This window comes from Cervus elaphus, chromosome 17 (genome assembly GCF_910594005.1).
Source record: "Cervus elaphus chromosome 17, mCerEla1.1, whole genome shotgun sequence".
In the NCBI taxonomy this organism is placed as follows: domain Eukaryota; kingdom Metazoa; phylum Chordata; class Mammalia; order Artiodactyla; family Cervidae; genus Cervus; species Cervus elaphus.
In genome coordinates, this window is record NC_057831.1 from 58,902,732 (window position 1) to 58,926,414 (window position 23,683).

At 42.3% G+C, this 23,683-nt stretch overlaps 1 protein-coding gene across 15 annotated transcripts in view; it reads right to left on the bottom strand.

The window, feature by feature from the left end:
- The window catches only part of APBB2 (amyloid beta precursor protein binding family B member 2), a 362,842-nt gene that overhangs the window by 315,929 nt on the left and 23,230 nt on the right, over positions 1-23,683 (bottom strand). The window contains exon 2 of one of the 15 annotated variants that reach the window (XM_043871209.1): positions 6,822-6,858. The exons of the other annotated variants lie outside the window; for them this stretch is intronic. The gene's annotated coding sequence lies outside the window, so the exon portion shown is untranslated. The remainder of the gene's footprint in view (positions 1-6,821; positions 6,859-23,683) is intronic. 15 annotated transcript variants of the gene reach the window in all.

The following is a 23,683-nucleotide window of genomic DNA, read 5'->3' on the forward strand; positions in this document are numbered from 1 at the left end:
GTCTATTAAGGTACAATGGACCAAGCGGCCCGTCTCCTCCACAGAGATGGCCCTGATGGAGATGAACAGACACAAGATGTCAGACTCTCACCTGGCTTCTCAGGCAGGTCTCCCTCCAGCACGCATGTCCGGACTGCTTTCCAGCTCTAGTCTTTAACATTAACCAACTGATTTTTATTTTATGTGAAGCTCTTGTGATCTGAACTAACAAGAACCCGTTCCCCAGAGTCCAATCCTTTTATAGGTGTACTGAGAAAAGACCGGTTTCCCAGGTTATTAAAGGTAAAAGCCAGACCCCAGACTTTGGTGATAAACAGCCACTTGCCCTGTGGGCTGCCCAATGACCATTCTGCAAGACTGTAACACCCAAAGTTCCTTACTGTTCCACACTTTGTTACAAAGAAAATACGCAGCTCCCAACAAAAAGAATGTACAGTCACCTTGTAAAGCAAGAGAGGATGTCAGCAGCCAACTCTGAATCTTGTTGAATAAAGGATTGTGGAGGACAAAATAGCCAAAGACCAAGAGCCAAACTCATACACAACTCGGCAAAGGTTTAGCAGACTGTTGGTTTAAATTGAATAACACTTTTATAAGACTCCCTTAGAACCTATATCCACAGTGGCCCAGAATGATCCTTATAAAAGGTAATCCTACCCATGTCTTTCCCCAACCTAAAGCTCGCACATAAAACCTATATCCACTGTGGCCCAGAATGATCCTTATAAAAGGTATTCCTACCCATGTCTTTCCCCAACCTAAAGCTCGCACATAGACCCTATATCCACTGTGGCCCAGAATGATCCCTATAAAAGGTAATCCTACCCATGTCTTTCCCCAACCTAAAGCTCACACATAGTTTTCCATTGCATTTAAAGCAAAATCCTGGGAGTAGCCTAGTGTCCTGGGCCCTGCCCACCACCCCAGCTCTTCATCAAGGCCCCTCTGCTTTGCATGCTGAGTCAGTCTTGATCTTCACTCCAAAGACTCAGTGCAAACTATGCTCTTTGTCTAGAATGTCTTCCCACTCCCATCACCCTGACATATACACACACTCACACACACACACCCAGCCTAGCTAACTTTGATCCACTCATCAACATCATTCAGGTTTCAGCTTAAATATCACTTAATCAGGGTGGCTTTTACTGCCCAATCTTGAGAATCAACAGGGGTCCTCTGTTGGAGGGTGTTCTCACAGAAGCCTATGATTTCTCGTCATAGAACCTACCACCATTTCCAACTATATATGTAAAGTCTCTTGGTCTCCTATTAGAGTAGGAGCACCTAGAGGGCAGGGATTAAGTCTGGTTTGCAGACCACCACACCCTAAAGTCCAGCACAGCATTCTGCACTTCGGACAGAGAGGTGGATGATCCTGCCCAAGTCCTTGACTTTTTTCAGGGATTAAATGAAGCACTGTATGTCAAGCATATGGATATGGTAAGCACTCATCAATGAGAACTACAAGAATTACGTCAAAAGGTCTTTGCTCCAAATATGCTTGAAATTTACCACTGCTTTTTCTTTCACCTGATGGAGGGGAAAACAGCCCAGCAAAAGATGCCAAGTTGTCATTTTTTTGATGATATTTCTTGACTGCCAAGTCAGCTCATTTTAGGATTACTGAAAAACTTCAAATTGCAAGGTATCATCAAGAAAAGAAATGCTTCTAAAATTAACACACCACACTTTTGTTACTCTGAGATAAATCTATACTCATCATCAGTTCATTTTTACTTCCCTCTATAGCCTTCAACGTCACCACCTCTTTTAAACTTCTGGTTATTACTACAAGGACATTTGCTCCTTTTTCAAAGACTCTACTAATAACTCTCATGAAAAGGAGTTAAAACTATGGCCAAAGTTTCATCTGCTTTAAAAACATGAAAAGCTTGCTTACCTCAACTACGAACTCGTGAAAGTAGGATAAATCAGTTATCCTGAGCAGTCCTTGTTCATAGGATTTAGAATCATTTACAGTGGTAAGTCAGTGAAAAGATAAAAATAGGGGACTAAAACACCCAAACTGATCATTTTTTCAAAATATGTTTCACTGTAACAGCAGCAAAATTCTCCTAGGCCTAGACAATATGCTCAGGCAAAGGGAACAGGGTCCAAATACTGAGATTTCTTAGGAGATAACTAGACAAATTCCTATTGACCAGAAGAGAAATGAGAATTCAAGAGTATGTTACTACCTTAGAAGTAAACTACACTTTAAAGAAAATGTCTCCACTGAAATTCCAGATCTATATATGATATGCCGTGATATCTAGCAGCTGCATGCAAGGTCCAGTGGGTAATTCAAAGATGGACAAAGATGGGAGTGGGAGGAGACTTTCCTTCTACCCTCCTAAGTTTGAAAGCTAGGTCTATGAAATAAACTGAGAACAGGCAGATTAACAGGAAAAAAGGTCCACAAATGTATTAATTTTTAATATAACACACACTGGAGACATCACAGGAAAAATAAAATGACTACCCCAAAAAAGCAGTGAGATTTGAGAGCTTATATACCACCTTACCATGGGAAGGAAAGGGAAGGATATCAGCCTCTCTGGAGAGAGTAAACGATTTTTCAGAAGATGAATACGCCCTTAGAAGAATCGATGGGAGACATGATAGTTTGTCATGAAGTCTGTCTGGGTGTGGTGTATGTGAAGAGGCAATCCTTCCCCGGTTGATGAAAGTCGTGGGGAGGGGATCTGTGACATTCCAGTTCCCTCTGGAGGATCTGTCTTCAGGTAGATAAGGGGAGTTCAGAGAAAGCCTCTCACTGTATTTGCTGTTTTTCAAATGCCTTTAGGTTAAAACAATAAATATATCAAAGCAGCACATTTTGGGGGGCATGTCGGTGAACTCCTTCAGATGGAAGCATGGTCGGTATCCTCAGTCATGGGATAAACTGATACACACAAAATACATACAAAACTGTGCATGCATCTGATACTTTGAATCTCATGAAAGCTAAGAACCTGTGTGGGTGGCGGGGTGGGGGGGTGATATTTAAGCAAAAACAGCTCTCTTAATTTAATCCCCTTGCCAGACTAACCAGCACACCCCACTCCCTCTCCACAGCACAATGACCGATGTTTCAGCACACCAACAGCTCACAACCAGTAGGAGGCGCTACTAGAGCCCAGAGCTTCTCCGAGTATGGTCCAGAGATAGACACCAGTCTGCAAACTGTGATCAGCCGCCCAGAAAATGGAAACTGAGCTTTTACAACAGAAATGTGCGTAGTCATCAGACGCAGTTGCCACACCCAAGTGCATGAATAGCAGACTCATCTCAGTGACCAGTGTTGGTGATGATGACCTTGTGAGGCAAGCTGTCGAGTGTTGTAGAACCATGGGATCACAAGTGATAGTTCAAGGTTACCTTCTCAACGGTAATATAAAATGTATTAAAATCAAAACCCACTTCTTTCATTGAAAGATCATTTACATTTGACCATAAATTTAAGGGACAAGTTGGAGTTGGCCACTGAGGAAAAACTGAAGTTGAATTTTGACACGAGCATCGCTTGCTTCATTTTGGAGAAAAGTGAAAAATTAAGATCTTGAGCTTTTTTCATCCTCATCAACATCCCTCTACAGGCCAGCTGCTCCACCGTGGGTGTTACTAAAACAAAATCATAATCAACTGAGACATACATTGTTCTTTAACCCTGAGACAAGCTGTCACTAACCCAGCCTAGAATAGATAGGTTAACAAGGAAGAGTAAGTTCATCTATGACATCAAAAATCTTAAAACACTAATTACATCCAGTGAACCAATGAAGTTGCTCAGTCATGTCCAACTCTTTGCGATCCCATGGACTGTAGCCTACCAGGCTCCTCCATCCATGGAATTTTCCAGGCAAGAGTACTGGAGTGGGTTGCCATTTCCTTCTCCAGGGGATCTTCCCGACCTGGGGATTGAATCCAGGTTTCCCGCATTGCAGGCAGACGCTTTACCATCTGAGCCACAGGGTTATTTAATATAGAGAATCACCACTTTACTCATAATTTTCTGTTCAGCTATAACGGGATTAACAAATTAGCAAGCTATAGCGAGTCGTTATATGAATTACCTATATTCATGCTTTTGAAGGAGATGCACAGATTTTGTAATTTTCTTTCCGATATTTGCTGTGTCTACATTTAACAAAATGTAATTTTATTTATGTTGTTTCTAAAATATTTTTTTAAAAAACCCTAAGGCTTGCATAACTTTTTTTATTTCTTCCTTTTTTTTGTTAGTAAAAGAACAGATCCATGACAGACTGGATAAAAAGACTAGACCTTCACCACATACAGGCGGAGAAGCAGAGGTCAGCTGCCCAGTAAAGCTGGACCTTTCTCTACGATCAGATGTGTTCACTTCTATCTATGCTAGTTGTTTAATTGTATGTAAACACATAATAAACAGTATAAAAACACATAAAATATGAGCTCAGAAAAATGTTTCTATGAAAATGAAGTTGAACATCTGAATACTGTGGAATAATTCAATGAAAGAGTAACACTAAAATAACTGCTGTCAAATTAGGCATGAAAAAGTGGCAAAGGATGGGGATGCAAGTCGGAAGAACCTGGAAGGATTCTCAACTCATAGCTCACAAGTATCCTAATACTCTTAAGCAAGCCAAACTGAAGACCAGGTAGATCAGGCATTACAGGTTAAGGTTCATGTGCCAAAAAACATACGGAAACCACTTATCAGGCCCTACTTCAGAAATCAGCAACATGGACGTACATTTATGTGTCTAAATTTTACATAAAATGTTTAAGATATAAATAAATGTAGTATTTTTTACACTTCTCCACTTCAACTGAGCAGTTGCTGGTCATAATAGTCCCAGATAAGACAACTTATCCTATAAACACAAAATTCTGCACTGAATATTCAAGAGATTCTGACCTCCTGGCTCTATTACTGAGACCTGACTGGTAGTCGACAAAACAGGGACGAAATACAATGTATAGAAAGACACACCAGTCACAAAAAGCATAAGGAGTCCAAAGAGAGATTCTAACCATATAAAGAAAATGAAACAACTTGTGAAATTGCAAAGCATATGTCTCTTTTTTAGTAACACTCTATCCATACTGAATTCCTGCAGAGAATGTGCTTTTTAGCAGTTAACAGCATTAACCAAATAAAAGCAGAGCCCTTGGGGGACTTTTTTCCAAAGGTCAAGAAACAAATGCAGAATCAAAAAGTAATATATAAAAGTCCTTTATGACATACTGCAAAACATTTTCCTCTTACTATCAATACAGAAAATTGTTTTGAACCATAAAACAAACTAATCCACGGCCACAGGTTTAGCTTAATTCTGAATCAAACCTTTTAGAGCTTATCCATGGAATAAATGCAGGGGAGGAAAGAATAACTTTCCCTCCACATTTCTCAGTTCTTAGCTGAAACTCTTGTAATAAAAGACAGATTAACAAGAAGAAAAAAAAATAGAAACTCATTAACATGTATACTTTGTATACATGGGAGATACCCAGAGGAAAATGAATAACTTGAAGAGGTGGCTTAGAATTCAGACTTAAATACCATGATAATAGGGAAAGGGGAGGGGGAAGTTGGCATCTCAGCGGAAAGATGAATGGGTCTTTAGAAGAGGAGGGATGAATGATAGTTTGTGACAGTCTGTCTGGGCCTGGTGTTGACTCCTAGTCCCCTTTCCCTTGATAAGGGTCAATCCCTTCTGGGTGATGAAAACTCCTGGGGTGGGGCTCTAGGACAACTGAGTTCCTTTTGGAGGATCTGTTTTCAGGCAGATAAGGAGGCACCTGGGACAGGAGGCAGACAAAGCCTCTCCCTGAATTTACGGGGCTGAGAGCTTCCCTTGTGGCTCAGCTGGTAAAGAATCTGCCTGCATTGCGGGAGACCTGGGTTCAATCCCTGGGTTGTGAAGATCCCCAGAAGGGAAGGGCTACCAACCCCAGTATTCTGGCCTGGAGAATTCCATGGACTGTACAGTTCAGGGGGTCACAGAGTCAGACAGGACTGAGGGACGTTCACTTTCACTTTTCAAGGGCCTACAGTTCAAAATAATCAACGTATCAAAGTGGCATCTTCGGAGGCGGCACGTCCTAAACTCCTCCAGCCATGGGGCAGCATATGCTACTACCCTCCACACACGAAGCGCAGGCGATGGGGGGTGGACGCTAGGTGCATATTCCAGGCCCTGCCCTCCAACCGTGGCTCTGCCAATAATTAGCACCATGACCCTTAATTCTGGGGTCCCCATCTGCGACCTCAGGGAGTCAGCTTATGTGTAACCACAGGTGCTACCCACGCTAAGCTTCTATTACTGTGGAACTAAACGCAACAGTGAAATGGAATGAGGCTCTCATGGGCAATGAAAGGCAAGAGGCAAACCTAAAATCTACTAGAGTGGCAGATCTGGACAACCACTGCCTTGGTTATGAAACAAAGGAAAACATAAGGAGACATGTAAGCCAGACAGCAATGTCCAGGACAACCAGACTTTTATAATCCCTTCTGGGAAAATGAACAAAACCACAATATAACTTCTAAAAAAAGAATTTTTTTCTTGCATTCAAATAGGTTTTCTTCCTTATTTTGTAATTAGCAAAAATTTATTTTTAAAAAACAAGAAAAAAAGGAAAAAACCAAGAAGGAAGTATATTGAGACTAGGGATTCACAGTGGTTATTTAAAGACTGCTTTACTGGCATCTTTATCTGCTCTTACAGACGTTAAATTAATTCTTTCTTTTTAAGTGAAAAGGTGATAATGAAGTAATTAGGAACATACACCCAGAGCTAGGTGGCCTGGATCCAAGTCCCACTTACCAGCTGTCCATTCTGGAGGAAGTTTCAGTTTCCTCATCTGCAAAATGAGGAAAACACGGTCTCATCATCGTACACGACGGTTGGGAGTTAATAGGAGTTAATACACGTAAAGCACTACACACAGCATTTCCACACACACAAAGCACCTATACAAGTGTTCACTAATATTTTACGGTGACTTTTTCATGTTTAACCAAAAATAGATGCTCCCTAACACACCACATGAAAACCAAACAAACATCAAGACCCTAGAAAACCTCACATAAAAATGTCAACATTAAACATGTAAAACATTAAAATAATTCCAAGAATCTAATGACATATATAACGTCCTATGATGGATGTATGCTATATATGACAGTACCTTCATTTAAGTATTTTCCCAGGCTTCAATCCTTCACCAATTCATCCTACGCTAGATGAAGCTTCCGAAAGCAATGCTGGGCTTGAGTCAGTCCCTCCAAGAACCCCAATGACTCCACACAGTCCAGGGTAAACCCCAGAACTAGGCTAAATGAGCCGTTCGCGCCCTGTACTTCACCACATCTACCAGTTTGTAACAGGCTGTGACTATACACTTGAGTGTTTGGTCAATACCCTTCTCATCACTAGAATGACTGACAGCCCAGGTAAGGCCTGCATTTTACCCACCACTGTCCATCACGGGCATGGCCTGCTGCAAGTGCCTTATGCACTTGATGGATGACCCTCAGCATCCATCAAGGCTCACAGAACACCCCACTGGAGTGACCTTTCATGGCTTACAAAACACTCTCACATAATTTTCTCACCTGAGCCTCACAGTAAGCCTTTAGGGAAGGCAGAGGCCCCAGAATTCAGAGTCACCGAAGGTCACATTCAGTGTGCATCCAATCTGGAGTTCCTTCCAGAACATTCTCCCAAGTTAAATCCAACAAATCATACTAAGGCTTTGACCTCTCCTTGTGCTTTTCAGTGTCTATGGTTTTTACTCTTCCCTTCCACCCATCTAAAACTTCTCCTGCCTCCTTTCCTGATTTTCATTCTATTAAGGACAGTGACTGATGGGCAAATGGTCCACCTTCCCTCGGGTGTCATACATGTTTCATTTCTAGTGCATGGACATCTGTGTATTTACTCACCAAAATGTTTTTCAATGTACAGACATTTCAATATAACAATGAGCACCTACTAAGTGTTCGACTGTATGAAACTGCAATGAGAATTGCACAGTTAGGACACTCCTGTCCTGGTGGTTAGAAAAACCACTGAAGTTTCTAGAAGAGAATAACAATGTAAATCAACATGCTTTAAAAAGCAATACCATAGCTGCCACTCAGCCTGAGATATCCCAGGTACCTTAGTTAAAAAGCAAAGTATCTGCTATTTCCCACTAAGTAGATTTTATCAATTTCTCTATCATTTTGAAAAAGAATATAGATTAAATTAATTTACCATCATTTTAAAGAAAACTACTCATACAACGACATCCACAAGCCAAGTACCCCCAGGTCTACTCCATCAAAATGGTTTTTGTCCATAAGGTCTGTTACACATTTAACAGTCCTTCTCACACTTGTCAGCTCAAAAGCACACACAATTAAAATGGAAGCAAGAAATTCAGGAATCCTATTCCCCTGAGTTACCAGCACAGAACCACAACTCTAAATACCACAGCAAAAAAAAAAAAAAAAAAAATTTAAAAAAAAAATAAATACCACAGCAATAAACCTACAATAATCCTCGTGAAATACAGTATCAATTAAATGTTGGTGCAAGAAATGTAACGCAGAATTACTGCCGTATTAACACTCTCTGGAGATAAATCACCAAAGACTTTAAACAAGTGCAAATCGATTCTATGAATATTTAACACAGCTGGCTGTATTTAAAATTTCCCATAGCAGACATACACTGGCATCAAAAAGAGCTGCAAAGGGTTAAAAGTGACAGATTATGTATGAATTCAGGAAAAGGAAAGGCAGCAGCCTGTGAATTTTTCTTATCTTGGAAATGACAATATTTTACTGCCTCAGGGGAAAGAAGACAAAACAGTATTCCATAATGTTAACTCATTACAGGATTTGATAGAAACACCACCCAACTAATCCTCTTCCTTCTTCCCCATCTAAATTTCATTGCTGAATTTAAGAGTTCAATCTCAGATAAGACAAGAAGGAAAGTTGCAAGAACACAGTAACGAGAGGAAAAGACAAAAATCTGAGATATTGTTTGTCTCAAGGTAAAGGTGCGGGTCTGTGAATCTGTATAAAACTGCACATCTGTCTCCACCTCACCGTCTGTCTCCACCTCACCGTCTCCTACAAGGACACAACTGCTTTCGAACACCATGGGACCACAGGTTTTGAACAAGCCTAAGCAAGCCTGCAGAACGGTGGGATTGTGCTAGTTTTCTTGTTTGAGGGTCTTTAAAAGTAGAATGAAACTTGTCCAGTTGTTTACTTTTGTCTTCCAACAGATCAAGTGGCCTCCACACACCCCCTCCAATTAAGTTTCTTGATCACTCTGCCTTTCCCACACCTTGACCATCTACAAGGCAGTGGATTTATAAATAAATCCCGCAGAGAAGCCATCACCAACCTCTAGAGAGGAGCCTCATGAGGAAAAACTTCCTTTTATTAAATCTAAAGCTCTTCTCCTTGTACAGTTTAATTCCATTTCCCTCCTTTTTTTCCCTCTGTGAAATCAGGAGAAGGGAATAAATCTTTGAAAGAAAAAAAAAATCCCTTTCATCTCACAAAATAATCACATGTGTGAATTCTATGAGTTAATAGCTAATAGGTGTGCCCCTCAAAGGAGGGAAGACATCAATGATCAAATTTAATTCTATCATTTGTGTTTAAAAGATTCAGACCTAATTTGGCCTTATAGAAACAAAGCATTTAATTATCTCCTTTGATTCTGAAACTATACCAGTCTCCCTGAAAGTTTAAGTTCACACCTTCACCTACATTCAATTCCCAGCAAGCGTATAGAGTTTTTCCTAATAGTTTCACTGAGCCATTGAGGGAGTTGGAGTAAAACCCAAGGTCGTTCTGTTTAACTCCACTGAGTTGCCCTTTTAGGTCTTCTGCTCCCTTACCTTGGCAGACTGGGAAGATGAGATAAAATTCAAGTCTGCTAATTATACCTTGCTCCTAATTCTTGATTTTGAGATATGCAAAGCAGAAAATTGCGATGCTACTAAAATTGTTTTTGGAGGTAAATTATCCTGTGGACTAATTATGTATAATTTCTTCATTTTCTTTATTCAAGCAAATGAATTCCAGATAAATTTCCTTTTGGGTCAAATTTTTCTTCCCTTGAAAAATTCATGACTAAGCCTATATAACCCTAACACTGCCTTACTCAACCCTCAAGAACTCAGTATTACTACATATCCTGTTAGGAGGAAAGGAGCTAAAACTTGTCTGAAGGGCGCTAACATTACATCCTTTGTCACAAAGTTGTTATTACTGAGCAGAGGTAAGACTAAATAACCCTGTAAAAGAAAAGAGGAGGGCTGCCTAAGAAGCATCAATACCTGACCTCCATCCTAAGACGATGACACAAAGGTTTTCCCTTTTCCAGCATCCTAGTGACTCTTCATCTCTGCTGTGAACATGGACCCTCACCTCCAGCAAGCTAGTCATAAAATTAAAAGCTGCCTGCGTTTAGTCTCCACGTTGTCTCTTCCGAGTTCACTCCAATCAGGCTTTCATCGCCGTCATTCTATCAGAACCGCTCTTGTCAGTCACCAATGGCCTCCATGTTGCCAAAGCTAGAGGTCAACCTGTTTCATATTCTACTGGATGATTACTTTTGAAACACATTCATTACATGCCTTCTGAAACCCCTTTGCCCTCTTTCTTTGGGTTCACTTCCTACCTCACTGACTCCTCTTTCCAGGGTTGTCTCTGCTGGTCCCTTTCATCTTTGAACTCTGGATTCCAGAACCTCTCATGCATCCAATTGCCTGCTCAACCTCTCTACATGAGTGTCTAACAGGCATCACAAACTTAAGTCCTAAATCAAACTCCTGCTGTTACCATCTAACTGGCTCCTTGCAAAACCTTGCCCATCTCAGCAAATGGCAACTCCCTTCTTCCAGGAGCTCAGAAGTCATCCTTGCCTCTTCATTTGTTTCTTTTTTTCTCTCTCTCTCCTTCCTCCTCACCACATCTAATCTACTGGGATAACAGCTCTTCCTTATTATATCTCAAACCTCACAACTCACTACATCCCTCTCTAGCACCCGGCACAGTGAACATCATCTCCTGCCTTGATTATAGTAATGCCTCTGCTTCCTCTCTTCATTCTCATCCCCACAAAAGAGTGATCATTTGTAAAAGATAAATTTGATTATTATATTATAAACCTGTTCAAAACCTTCTAAGGGCTTCCCACCTGCTATGGGTTGAAGTGTTCCCCCACCCTACCCCACGAATTCACATGTTTAAGTCCTAATCCCCAATACCTCAGAACGTGACCTTATTTGGAAAGATGGTCGTTGCGGATTTATCAGTTAAGATGAGGACATTAGGGTGGACCCTAAACCAATATGACTGGTGTCCACATAAGAAAGGGAAATTTGGACACAAAGTCATACGCATAGGGAGAACGCCATGGGAAGGTGAGGGTTGAGACCTGCAAGCCAAGAACACCAAATACTGCCAGCGAACAACCAAAAGCTAGAAGAGAGAGACGGAGCACAGACTCTCCCAACACCATCAGAAGGAACCAGCCCTGCAGGACCCTGAGGGACTCGTGACATGCAGAACCGTGAATCAATACATTTCTGCTGTTTTTCCCACCCAGTCTGCGGTACTCTGCAGCCCGAGAAAAGTAATACAGTATCTCACGCAGCACAAAAGGTGAACTCTGCAACGGCAGAAAGGTCCCACCTGACTGCACCCCGACCCACACCCCGGCTCCCTCGACGTCCCCCCAGTAGGCCAGGCGCATGTCTCAGGGGCCCTGCGACGGCGCGTCCTGCAGCCTCCCTGCTCGGCTCCGGCACCCTCCATTCTTTCAGATGTCTGTTTCAGGGCCTCCATGAGGCCTTCTCCTCCCTCCAACACTCCCACGCCCCTCACCAAGTCTTGTCTTTCTCCACAATGGTGTCCCCTCCGGAAAACTTCTAACTACTTACCGTGACAGACCGGGAGAGCCACTGCGAAGGCCTGTGGCGCCGCTGCAGGTGGGAGCACCCCAGGGCCCAGCTCCTCGGAGGCCGGAGAACTTCCTGCCGGAGGCCACGCCCCTTCCGGGGCAGCGCGCCAGGGAACACACCTGAGGGCAGTGAGCTCATCGCAGAGCGCCTCAGCCCGCCAGGCGGTCCGTGCTCACCCCAGGGTGCTCAGGGCGCTGGGGCTCCGTCAAACCCGCGCCACAGCTCGCCCTCTGCCTCTGCCCCATCCCGTTCCCACCCGCTTCTGTTCACTGCGCTGATCCCAAGCCAACACCTTGTTCCCCAACCTCCAGCTCAGCGCCTACTTCAAGAAAACCCAACCCTGAAGCACTTACCCGCCTCCGCCACTTGAGTGTTGTCTTATTGAGGGTAGAGAGTTTGTTTCAATGTGTCGCCAAAGCCTAGAACACTACCTGGTAGGGATAGGAAATAACTGAATGGGGATGGCGGAAGGAAGAAAAGGAGAGGAAAACAGAAAGTGAGGGAGAGAGGGAAAGAGGGAGAGCACTGACTCTGTGGATAGGAGACTAGACCCTGGATAAAGTAAACTCTTAAAATGGTCATTATCTGTCACAGAGCAAAAGGAATATATGCTATGACAATGAAACTGTGCATGAGGTTTCCAAAGTGCACGTGGCTGTTTTATTTCAGAGAAACTTTAAAAAACTTGTGTACAAAGTTTCTGAGATTCACTTAGTATCTTTATACTCCTGCCTCCTCCCCTCCTCCTAGGATTTTAAATTTTGCAACCTCAGGGTCTACCATCAAGAGGATATCAGTACCCGAATCTTTCAGGTAGGAAAAATACTGTGTAATTACTGTTCAATAGCTTTGTGACATCTTATATGTTAATTCTTAACTCCCACTAACAAGAAACTCTGCTTGGCATTTGATGGTGATAAACAGTATATTATAGCCTTTCTCTTTATGACTGTGTCTTATTTCAGGCCTCACTCAATGTATTTTTTTTCCCCCTCAGAGAACTGCCTTTCACATTATTGCAAAACTAATTGCATTCAGCTCTGGAAAATGACATAAAATATATTTTCAATGCTCCATAATTGGCTACTTGTTTGGACCCAAATAAGGCTGATTTCCACCTGGTCACATACTTCATGCCAATTCAATCAAGAATATGCGAGGTCTAACTACAAAGTAACAAAGCTGAGAGGGTTGTGTGTGCTTGATTTATAGAATCACTTCCATTTCTTTACATATCATTACATGATGGGATTCTAAGGGGAAAATGTAAAGACATGTTTAACAACAAAATCACCACTAAACTAGAGCTACTATCACTCTGCTGGTCTGAATTACTCTAAGACAAATGGATTCAGAACACTGTGCTTATAGGAAAGAAACGTCATACATAGTTGTATGTACACATAGATAAACATAAATATTCCATACATAGAAATTTTTTTTTTGGGTTCCAATAAAGTTTTATTTATAGACACTGCAATTTAAATTTCATGTAATTTTCACATCTTACAAGTTGTTATTCTTCTTTTGCTTCCCTCCCCACCCCACAACCATTTGAAACAATAAAGAACATTCTTTGCTCGTAGGTGGCAGGACAAATTTGACCCAGAAGCCATAGTCTGTCGATCTCTGAAGATGAGGGACAGGAAGGAAGCAGATGCCATGGAGGCTGGAAAGAGCCCAGATCAGAAAATATGACGGCTTTCCAACAAGTGTCGCCTTCTGCCAACACCTGGAAAGGCCCTGGCTGTGGCGTGTGTCAGCAGAGAAAGAAAGTTCTATCCTGAGGCAGGTGTTTCTTCATAGAAATATTTTATAACCATAAATATGAATAACAGGGTCCTCCCAGTCAAACCTATCTAATTTCATCAACCTTCTGAAATTACATCTTTCACTGAAGCAGTCCCAGGACACAAATGCAATAAGATAACATGAATTAAAATACATAAAACCATCCAGGAGTAGCAAAGAATATACTATCCAATTTTTTAAGGGTAGAAGTTGAACTAAAAATAGTAATCAATGTTTTACCAGCTTAAAAAGCTAAGTCTTACATAGTGCCTGAAGCTACAACTCTACCAGACTTTCTCCAAGGTAGAATAATAATAATAATTAGCATGTTATTCATCCTTCTGGTATGCACCTAACTTGGCAGTGTACGTGTGCACGCTCATTTTGCAAACCACAAGCTTCAGTTCTCTGCTGCCTACCGGCCATTAAGCAGAATCTGGGAACTTCCAAAATGCAACGTGCCATCCCCGATCACTATGCCAACATTCGAAGCACACACAAAAAATGAAGATTCTATGTAATCCTAATGAGTCCCTCATAATTATTACTGCTGAAGTTCAGCTCTCCACTTCATGACATCTAGGGACTGAAAACAGAAAACAGATTCCTGGGACATTTCAGAAGACTGGCCATTCCTGTTGATGATCTTAGATAAGGCAGAAGAAAAGAATCTCAAAGAGGCAGGAAGGTTTCCAGCTTTGGTGTCTGTGGGGACGGTCGCGCTGCTCACTATGGCGGGGAACACAGCAAGTCCGAACAGGGTTAAAAAGTGCTGGCATCACACACCGTTGGCAGGGGTGTAAACCGGAACAACCACTTTAACAGACTCCATGAAGGCTGGACAACCCAGCAATCCTATGCCTAAGAACACACTTGGCAGAAATGCGTGGTACGTGTCAAAAGTACATACAAGAATGCTCACAGCACCATTACCATTATTCTCAACAGCCAACGATCGGGAAACCCAATGTCCGTCAACAGGCACGTCGGTAAGTGGAAGTACATTCACACAGTGCAAGACCACGCACAGAGGAGAAGAGTGAACTACCGCTACTCACAACAACATGGGAGGCTGAGCGTTAGCCCACCAATATGAAAGAAGACATATTGTATGACTTCATGTTTGTGAGGCTCAAAACAGAAAACTCAGCCACAGTGACAGAGGTCCGATGGGAGGGATCTGCTCTGAAAGACAAGAGGAAAGCGGCACAAAGGATGGAGCACTTTCTATCTTAATCTGACGAATGGCTACACAGGTGCACACTTATGGAAAAACTCACCCAGCAGTTCACTGAAGATTTCTGCACTGTCCTACAAAGAAAGTGTCAGTCGCTCAGTCATGTCCCACTCTTTCCGACCTTAGAGACTATAGCCTGCCAGGCTCCTCTGTCCACGGGATTCTCCAGGCAAGACCTCTGGAAGGGGTTGCCATGCCCTCCTCCAGGGGATCTTCCTGACCCAGGGATCGAACTTGGGTCTCCTGCATTGGCAGGCAGATTCTTTACCGTCTGAGCCACCAGGGAAGTCCAACACCTTAATTTTTACATTTCATGAGTAAATTAAATTCACCTATAGGCCTTCAGCTTTACAGAGACAACAAATCCCCATCATTGAGCTTTCCTGAGGAAGTCATGAATGAAATGTTCTGGATGTGGCTCAGATTCTTCAGATGCAGAACTGTACGGCCCTGACAGAGTATGTCATTCCTCTCTCCTACTTTTTCTAAAACCCGCCCAGACATAATTTATTGGTCCCTTTTCTGTGTTGAAGGAACAGGGATCTCTATCCTGACACTGATGTCTGTGAGCCGCAGGGAGTCAAGCTTGGACTCACTCACTTTTGTCTCCTAAGCACAGAGCAACAGGTACTGGATTTTGTTTGAATAATTCAACAAGCCTTCAGTAAAATTCCCTTAAAAGTTCACAACTAAAGATCATGTGTCACATCTTCCCTTATAATAATCCAAGTAGATGCAATCCTACACCGGCTACCATTTTTTTCCATAAAAAAGTTGATTTAATCCTCTAATATTATCATCCTTGAGAAATAAAAATGCTCCACAATGGCACATATAGCTTAGCCTGACTTCATGCAATACTTTTTGTTTTCTAAAGCAGATCATAACAAAAGAATTTCCTACATAAGCTCTTTATTTATTGAAGTATAACTGGTTTATAATATTTTGTTAGTTTCAGGTGTATAGCAAAGTGATTCAGGGATATATTCTTTCTTTTTTACTCTTTTCCATCATAGGCTATTACAAAATATTGAATATAGTTTCCTGTGCTATAAGTAGGTCCTTGTTTATCTACTTTATATATTGTAGTAAGTATCTGCTAATCCCATATTCCTAGTTTATCCCTCCCCCACCTTCCCCTTTCATAACCATAAGTTTGTTTTCTATGTTGTGAGTCTATTTGTTTTGTAAATAGGTTCATTTTTACTATCTTTTAGATTCCATATGTAGGTGACTTACTTCACTTAAGATGATAATGTCTAGGTCCATCTATGTTGCTACAGACAGAATTATTTCATTCTTTTTTATGGCTGAGTAATAGTCATATGGTGGTGGAGAAGACTCTTGAGAGTCCCTTGGACTACAAGGAGATCAAACCAGATGATCCAAAAGGAAATCAACCCTGAATATTAATTAGAAGGACTGATGCTGAAGCTAACTCTCCAATACTTTGATCACCTGATTCGAAGAGCTGACTCATTAGAAAAGACCCTGATACTGGGAACGACTGAAGCAGAAGGAGAAGGAGGCAACAGAGAACGAGATGGTTGGAGGCCATCAGCAACTCGATGGACAAAGTTTGAGCGAGCTCTGGGATTTGGTGAAGGACAGGGAAGCCTGGCGTGCTGCAGTCCATGGGGTCGCTCAGTCGGACACAACTGAGCGGCTGAAAACAATATTCATACACACACACCCCACATCTTCACTCATTCATCTCTCAGTGGACAATCAGGTTACTTCCACATCTTGACTACTGTAAACAGTGTTGCTAGGAACACTGGAGTGCACATATCTTTTCACATTAGAGGTTTTGTCTTTTCTGGATATATGCCCAGGCGTGAGATCGCCAGATCATACAGTGATTCTGGTTTTAGTTTTTTAAGGAACCTCCATACTGCTTTCCATAGTGACTGCACCAATTTACGTTGGTGCAATGTAGGAGAGTTCCTTTTCCTATACACCCTCTCTAGCATTTATTGTTTGTTGACTTTTTGATGATGGCCATTCTGACCGGTGTGAGGTGATACTTCATTTTGTTTTTCATTTGCATTTCTCTAATAATTAGCTAAGCTGAGCACCTTTTCATGTGTCTGTTGGCCACCTGTATGTCTTCTTTGGAGAAATGTCTACTTAGATCTTCTGCCTATTTTTTTGATTTGTGGCTGTTTGGTTTTTTTGATGCTGAGTTGTATAAGCTATTTGTATATTTTGGAAATTAAGCTCTTGCTGGTCACATGGTTTTTTTGATGCTGAGTTATATAAGCTATTTGTATATTTTGGAAATTAAGCTCTTGCTGTCACATCGTTTGCAAATATTTTCCCCTATTCCATAAGCTGTCTTTTCCTTTTATGATTTCCTTTGTGGTGCAAAAGCTTGTAAGTTTGAATAAGTCCCATTTGTTTATTTTTGCTTTTATTTCTCTTTGCCTTGGGAGACTGTACTAAACAAAAATATTGTTACTACTTATGTCAGAAAATGTTTTGCTACACAGGCTATTTCTTAAAGTCCTGTCTGTGATCATCTCATCAGAAGAAGTGAGAAAAAAGCAAATGCCAGTCATGAAAAGAAGGCTACAAGTCCTCCTTTATATAATCAGGTTTGGCTACTGGATGTGTTACGTTTTGCAGTATGTCGTCATGCAGGTTATGCATCAGAGACAATTTCATACTAGTCTTATACAGTTGGCCATTAATATATGGCTTCATTCCTGAAAGTAACGAAAATTCACCTCCTAAGAAAGATAAAGCAGTTGAACCAAAAAAAAGTAAGAATTTTCTCTAAGAGGAACTGAAAAGGAAGCCAGTGAGTGCTAATCTCCCACTCCTGATTAAGGAGCTTTGGAGAAATGGAGAAGGAGCCAGTGGTCTCTTTCTGATGGACAGAAGCAGCAAGAAGTTGGGGGACCAAGGACTAGGAGATGGAAAACACAGCCCACTTTGGCCAGTGAGCAACCTCCCCTCTGCCTTACTAATGCCTGTGTGACTCCCATGATCAAACCATGGTTATGAACAATCAGCAACAGCCTATTCAGTTCATCGGCTCAATTCAGGATCCACTGAAAATGTCAATAGCTCTTCAGTTCTTTTTAAAGTTTATTACCAAACATTCATTTTATTTTTATTCTTTCCCCAACCCTCCCTAGAATACCCAAGTGTCAAAAAAGATGGTTCTTACCCCTCACAAGTGGGTTAACCAGTCTGAGAAGTACAAGTGGGCAACCACTGACTGTGCCTCTGGGGTGCTGGGCAGTCCTGACTCAGCCACACCCTCCACTGCAGCGGCCAAGGCATCACAGTGAATATTTGGTTTTGCAGGACTCATTGTGCGTGCTAAGTCACTTTAGTCACGTCTGACTCTTTTCAACACCATGGACTGTAGCCCGCCAGGCTACTCTGTCCATAGGATTTTCCAGGCAAGAATACTGGAGTGGCTTGCCATTTGCTCCTCAGGGGATCTTCCCAACCCAGGGATCTAACCCGCATCTCTTAAGTCTCCTGCATTGGCAGGAGGGTTCTTTACCACTAGCGCCACCTGGGAAGCCCCTGCAGGACTGATTACTTGTCTTCAATGACGAAACAAATGAAGCTATCTTTCTCACTTCTTCATTTTCAACTCCCTCATTTCACCACCAAAATTAGGGACCTGTTTTCACAAACCATAGCTGGTGGCATTAGTCAAATGATGTTTTTGACAATGGAGACCACACCATCTGATGCTGAGATGGGCCTTCTGAAGTGTTATTCTTCCCTGAGGCAGGAGGACAGCATAGGTGGGGCACAGTAGTAGTAAGACCAGATTATGAGATAGTTTTTTCGAGAAGACCTCCAAACCTCTGAAAGTGAGCTTGACAGTGAACCTGTTCACAGTGAAACTTAAAAGCTTACTGGTTAAGAAACTTGGATTTACAAAAACCAAAATAAAAACAAAAAACTAGTAGAATTCTAGTCTTGCTTCAACTACTTCATGTACTAAAATTCTTTAAACTCTGTATTCCTTTCTAGATAACCAGAATATATTTACTTAGATGATATACCAGCAAGCCTTTTTCATCCACCAATTACCTTAACAGTAAAAGAGGAAAAAGATGAGAAAGACCTGGGGGAAAGAATGAATGTCACTGGTACTCATTAATACTACGTGATGGGCCCTCTTAGGCACTTTATTTATATATGTGACAGCCTACAAACCTCACAGCCTTTTAAGGCAGAAACTGGTCTCTCCAGCCCGTAGAAGAAAACTGAGGTGTGACGTGTCCAAGACCACAGTTAGCAGCAGAGCCAGGATTTGAGGCAAAGACAAAGGACGCCTCAGACCTTCCCTAGACCGTGATCCTCCCCCTGGCACTCCTGAGCACGCCAAATGGAATCCTGGGCCTCCCCAAGGCGACTTCCACCAGCAAGCTTCCCGTGTTCCTTGCGGAGGCTGCCGTTTTCTGCATCAGTACTTCTGCAGCTCTCCCAGGACCCAGCTGGGAACAGGCCCACCATTGCTGCTTGTTACCGCAGCAGTCTGAAAAATACAGCACAGCCTTGAGCCTGAATGGGGAGAGAGAGAGGGACAGACACGTGCCTGCATGCAAGCCAGCAGGTGGATGTGTGCGTATAAAAATAAGGATGGTGGAACTGTTAAAAAAAAAAAAAGGAAGTAAAGATAAGTTTTAATTCATACAGAAGAGTGGTCATATTTCCTTAATACAGCATTTCAGGATCTAATACTTAGTGGGATATTTGAATATTTCAAACATTTTGTTATGACAAAACTTTACAGATAGATATAGGTGCATAGATATCAATATGATGTATATAATTAGACACATCTGGAAGGTTACCCTGACTATTAACAATGCTACCACACAAGGAGCAGGAAGAAAGAATGGGGCACTTATACTTAATTCTATATATCTTGAGAGGTAAACAAGATAAAACCTAAAGAACAAACATAAGTTTTCAATAATTACTACAGTTTTACGTGGAGATGTAATTTTAGATTTGACCCAGCTGATCACACCGCTCCCCTGAAAGATATCCTCCTTTGGCTTCTAAGACATCACAGCCCGCCATCAGAGCCCAGTCCTTCTAGGTCTCCTTTGCGTCTTCTTCTGTCTCCAACCCTAACATGCCAGTGCAAGCCTTCTCTAACGTCACTCCCTTCCTGGATGATCTTTATGCAGTAAGTCTACAGACAAATGCGTCCTGTTGTAAGAGCATATTCATAAGTCCAACAAAATTAGCCTGCTAAAACCGAGGGCAAGCTATAATTTCACTAATGCCTGATGTTGATGGAATGCACGCTGACATCTTTGAAAGCCTGCAACTTAAAGGTTCTTATGTAGGGGACTTACTGTACTTCCAAATCTGTAAAGACCTCTTTCCCCTAAGTTCCCATTGCTGGGTTCATATCTCCAATCAATGTCTGTTCAGCACCTCAAACGGTCCTATTCAAAGCTGAACTCCAGATCCACCCTGTCTTTGCCCGTCTGGACTGCTATAACAAAATACCATAGACTGATGGCTTAAAAACAACAGAAGTTTATTTCTCACAGTCTGAAGGCTGGAAGTCCAGTATCAAGACACCAGCAGACTCAGTGTCTGGTGAGAACACTCTGCCGGATGCAGACTGCCAACTTCTCGTATCTTCACGTGGCGGAGAGCAGAGAGGGTTAGCCAGCGCTCTCGTGACTCCTACAAGGCATTCTAATCCCATTCATGAGGGGTGCACTCCCATGACCTTACCTAAACCTAATTACCTCTCAAAGACCCACATATACTAATGTCATCACATCAGGGAGTAACACGAATTTGGTGGGGGGAACACATTCAGTCCGTGACACTCCCCCACCCAAACCTGTTTCACGAATCACAGTCTTCCCCATTAGAGCAGCCTCATACTTCCAACCGCTCAGACTAAAATCCTTGGAATCATCCTCGACTCCTCCCTTTCTATCACACCCCACATGCAACCCATCAATAAATCCTACTGGCTCCACTTGGAAAATATATTAAGAATCCAGTCACCTCCACTGCTACTGGCCTTTTCCAACTCTCCATCATCTTTCAAACCAGATTACCACAGTCACCTTGGGACTGATTTCCCCGAGTCCAACCCAACACTGCTAAAGTCTGTTGTCACAGAGCCGCCAGACGACCCATGTAAAACGTAAGTCAGACAGTGACCCTGGGCTGGGAACCCTCCGGCGGCTTCACATCTTACTTAGCTCTAAAGTCAAGGCTGTTCTAATGGCCCAGCCAACCCCACAGGACGCTTCACCACCTTCACCCCACCTTTTTATCTACCTGCCCCCGTCCACTCGTCTCACCTCACCCCAGCCATGCTGACATTCTCCGGCTCCACGAACACCACTGCCTGAAGCACTCTTTCCCGAAGTATGCATAGCACAGACCATCCTTCCTCACCTCTTTCAAGGGCTGACTCAGAACACCTTCTCTGGAATGTCTCCCCTGACTGACGCCTGTTGAAAACCACTCAGAATATAAAAGAAGAATGTATATAACTGAGTTCCTGTTGCTGATCAGCAGAGACTAGCACAACACTGTAAATGAGCTACACTTCAATTAGAAAAATAAAAACTAAAATCACATCCCCCCCTTCTCACCCTCCCGAATCCCCGCCACCATCCCTCTGGTCCGACTTATTTTTCTCCACAGTCGTTCTTTTTCAGTCGCCAAGTCGAGTCTGACTCTTCATGACCCCATGGACTGCAGCACACCAGGCCGCCCTGTCCTTCACCATCTCCCGGAGCTTTTGCTTAAACTCATGTCCATTGACTCGGTGATGCCATGCAACCATCTCATCCCCTGTCGCCCTCTTCACCTTCTGTCTTCAATCTTTTCCAGCATCAGGGTCTTCTCTAAAGAGTCAGCTGTTCACATCCAGGTGGCCAAAGTATTGGAGCTTCAGCTTCACCATCAGTCCTTCCAAAGAGTATTCAGCGTCAATTTCCTTTAGGACTGACTAGTCTGATCCCTTCCTTTTCAAAAGTCTTCTCCAGCACCACAGTTCAAAAGCAACAATCCTCAGTGCTCCACAGTACTTACACCTTATAACGTCGATTACTTATGTCCTTTAGTTACTGTCTATAATCCTGACAATGGAAGCAAGCTCCACAAGGCTCAGATTTCTATCTGCTGTGTTCCCTGCTTCGTCTCCAGCATCTCACTGGCCCTCAATAAATACAGTGAATGAGTAAATAGAACCTTTGTTCAGCCACTTATTCTCACCGCCATCTTCAACTAGTTTAGTGGAAAACAATTCCATGCTCACCATTATGTTGTTCCCATCCTGAATTTTCTAATTAAACATCTCCCCAAAGGTCTCCCTCACCAGGCTGCCCTGTGTCCAATGCTAGCCTGCCCTTGCGGTGGAGAAAGGCCTAATTTTTTTGCAAGTGGGAGAAGACTTAAAAGGCTTTGCCCCAAGTGTTAACAATTATTATCTCCAGATGTTGACATATCTGGTGATGTTTATTTTTTATTTTCCTTCTGCCTAAGCCTTGTCATAATGAATACATAATGAATGACTCTCATGATGAAAGAAAACCACAGTTGGAAATGACTCCCCCCTTTAAAACTAAAAATAAGAGTAGACTGGACCACAGCTGAAATAATTCATGCACTTGCCATCACAGCTCTGAGCAGTGTAGCCAAAGAAATCCTGAGGCCACACGCCTCCTCTCCCCTCTGAACATCGGCCAGCTTCGAGGCACCACCAATGGGCCGCCTTCCGGGGGTGCTTTTTCTAAAGGTACGCAGGTTCAGAACATAGACTAACGTCACTGGGTAATTTGGAAACAATTAACAAACCCATCTTTAAATTGATTACTTAAAGATACAGGTGGTTCACCAGATTTAAAAACAAAACCATGTTGGCTCAACATGCGGGTTTATTTTTTTTTTTTATTTTGCCTAATCAGCAATCTGCACAAAGCTTTGTGCCAATGTCTGGCCTATTTTAATCACTTTTCCCTCTATTTAAACAATGTGATTTTTTTTTCACCTCCTAATCCAAATGTTCAAATGGTGAACGCTATTTTCAAGAGACTGTATGGACCCAATAGTGCAGCACTGATCCAAGCCCACAGGAATCGTTGAAACTTAATGTTAAGTGAACCTTCTCAGCCCTTGTAGTCTTTTAGCAAACTGAAGAATAACAACATTAACAAGAGCCAGTGCTTTCTGTTTGTTTCAGTGCTTACTTTGGGCAAGCACCAGTCTAAGCACTTCAAGTTAATATGCTCATTTAATCCTCCCAAAGTCTTTCACCCCCATTTAAAAAGATGAAAATACAGAGGCACTGAGAGGTCAAGAAATTACCTTAAGGAGACACAGCAGTGAAGTGGCAGAATTCAAACCCTGGCTCTAGGACCAAAGTCAGGCACCAGAGGAAGTCTTGTACCTCTGTGAGTAACCCCTGGGGCTATCTCCTCGCATGCCATGCCTCTGGATATACTACTCCCATTACCCCTAATGTTATTTCTTTGTTGCCTAGAAAACTCCAATTCAACCTCCAAAACCTGAAACCCTGAGAATTAATCGTGCTCTATCACCCTTTGCCTTGTTTATATACTATTTTGTTAAAATGTAAATAAATTAATCTTCCCTGACTTAACTATTCACTTAAGCGAAAAGGGCTGTATCTGATTCACAGCTCAATTCTCCATACTT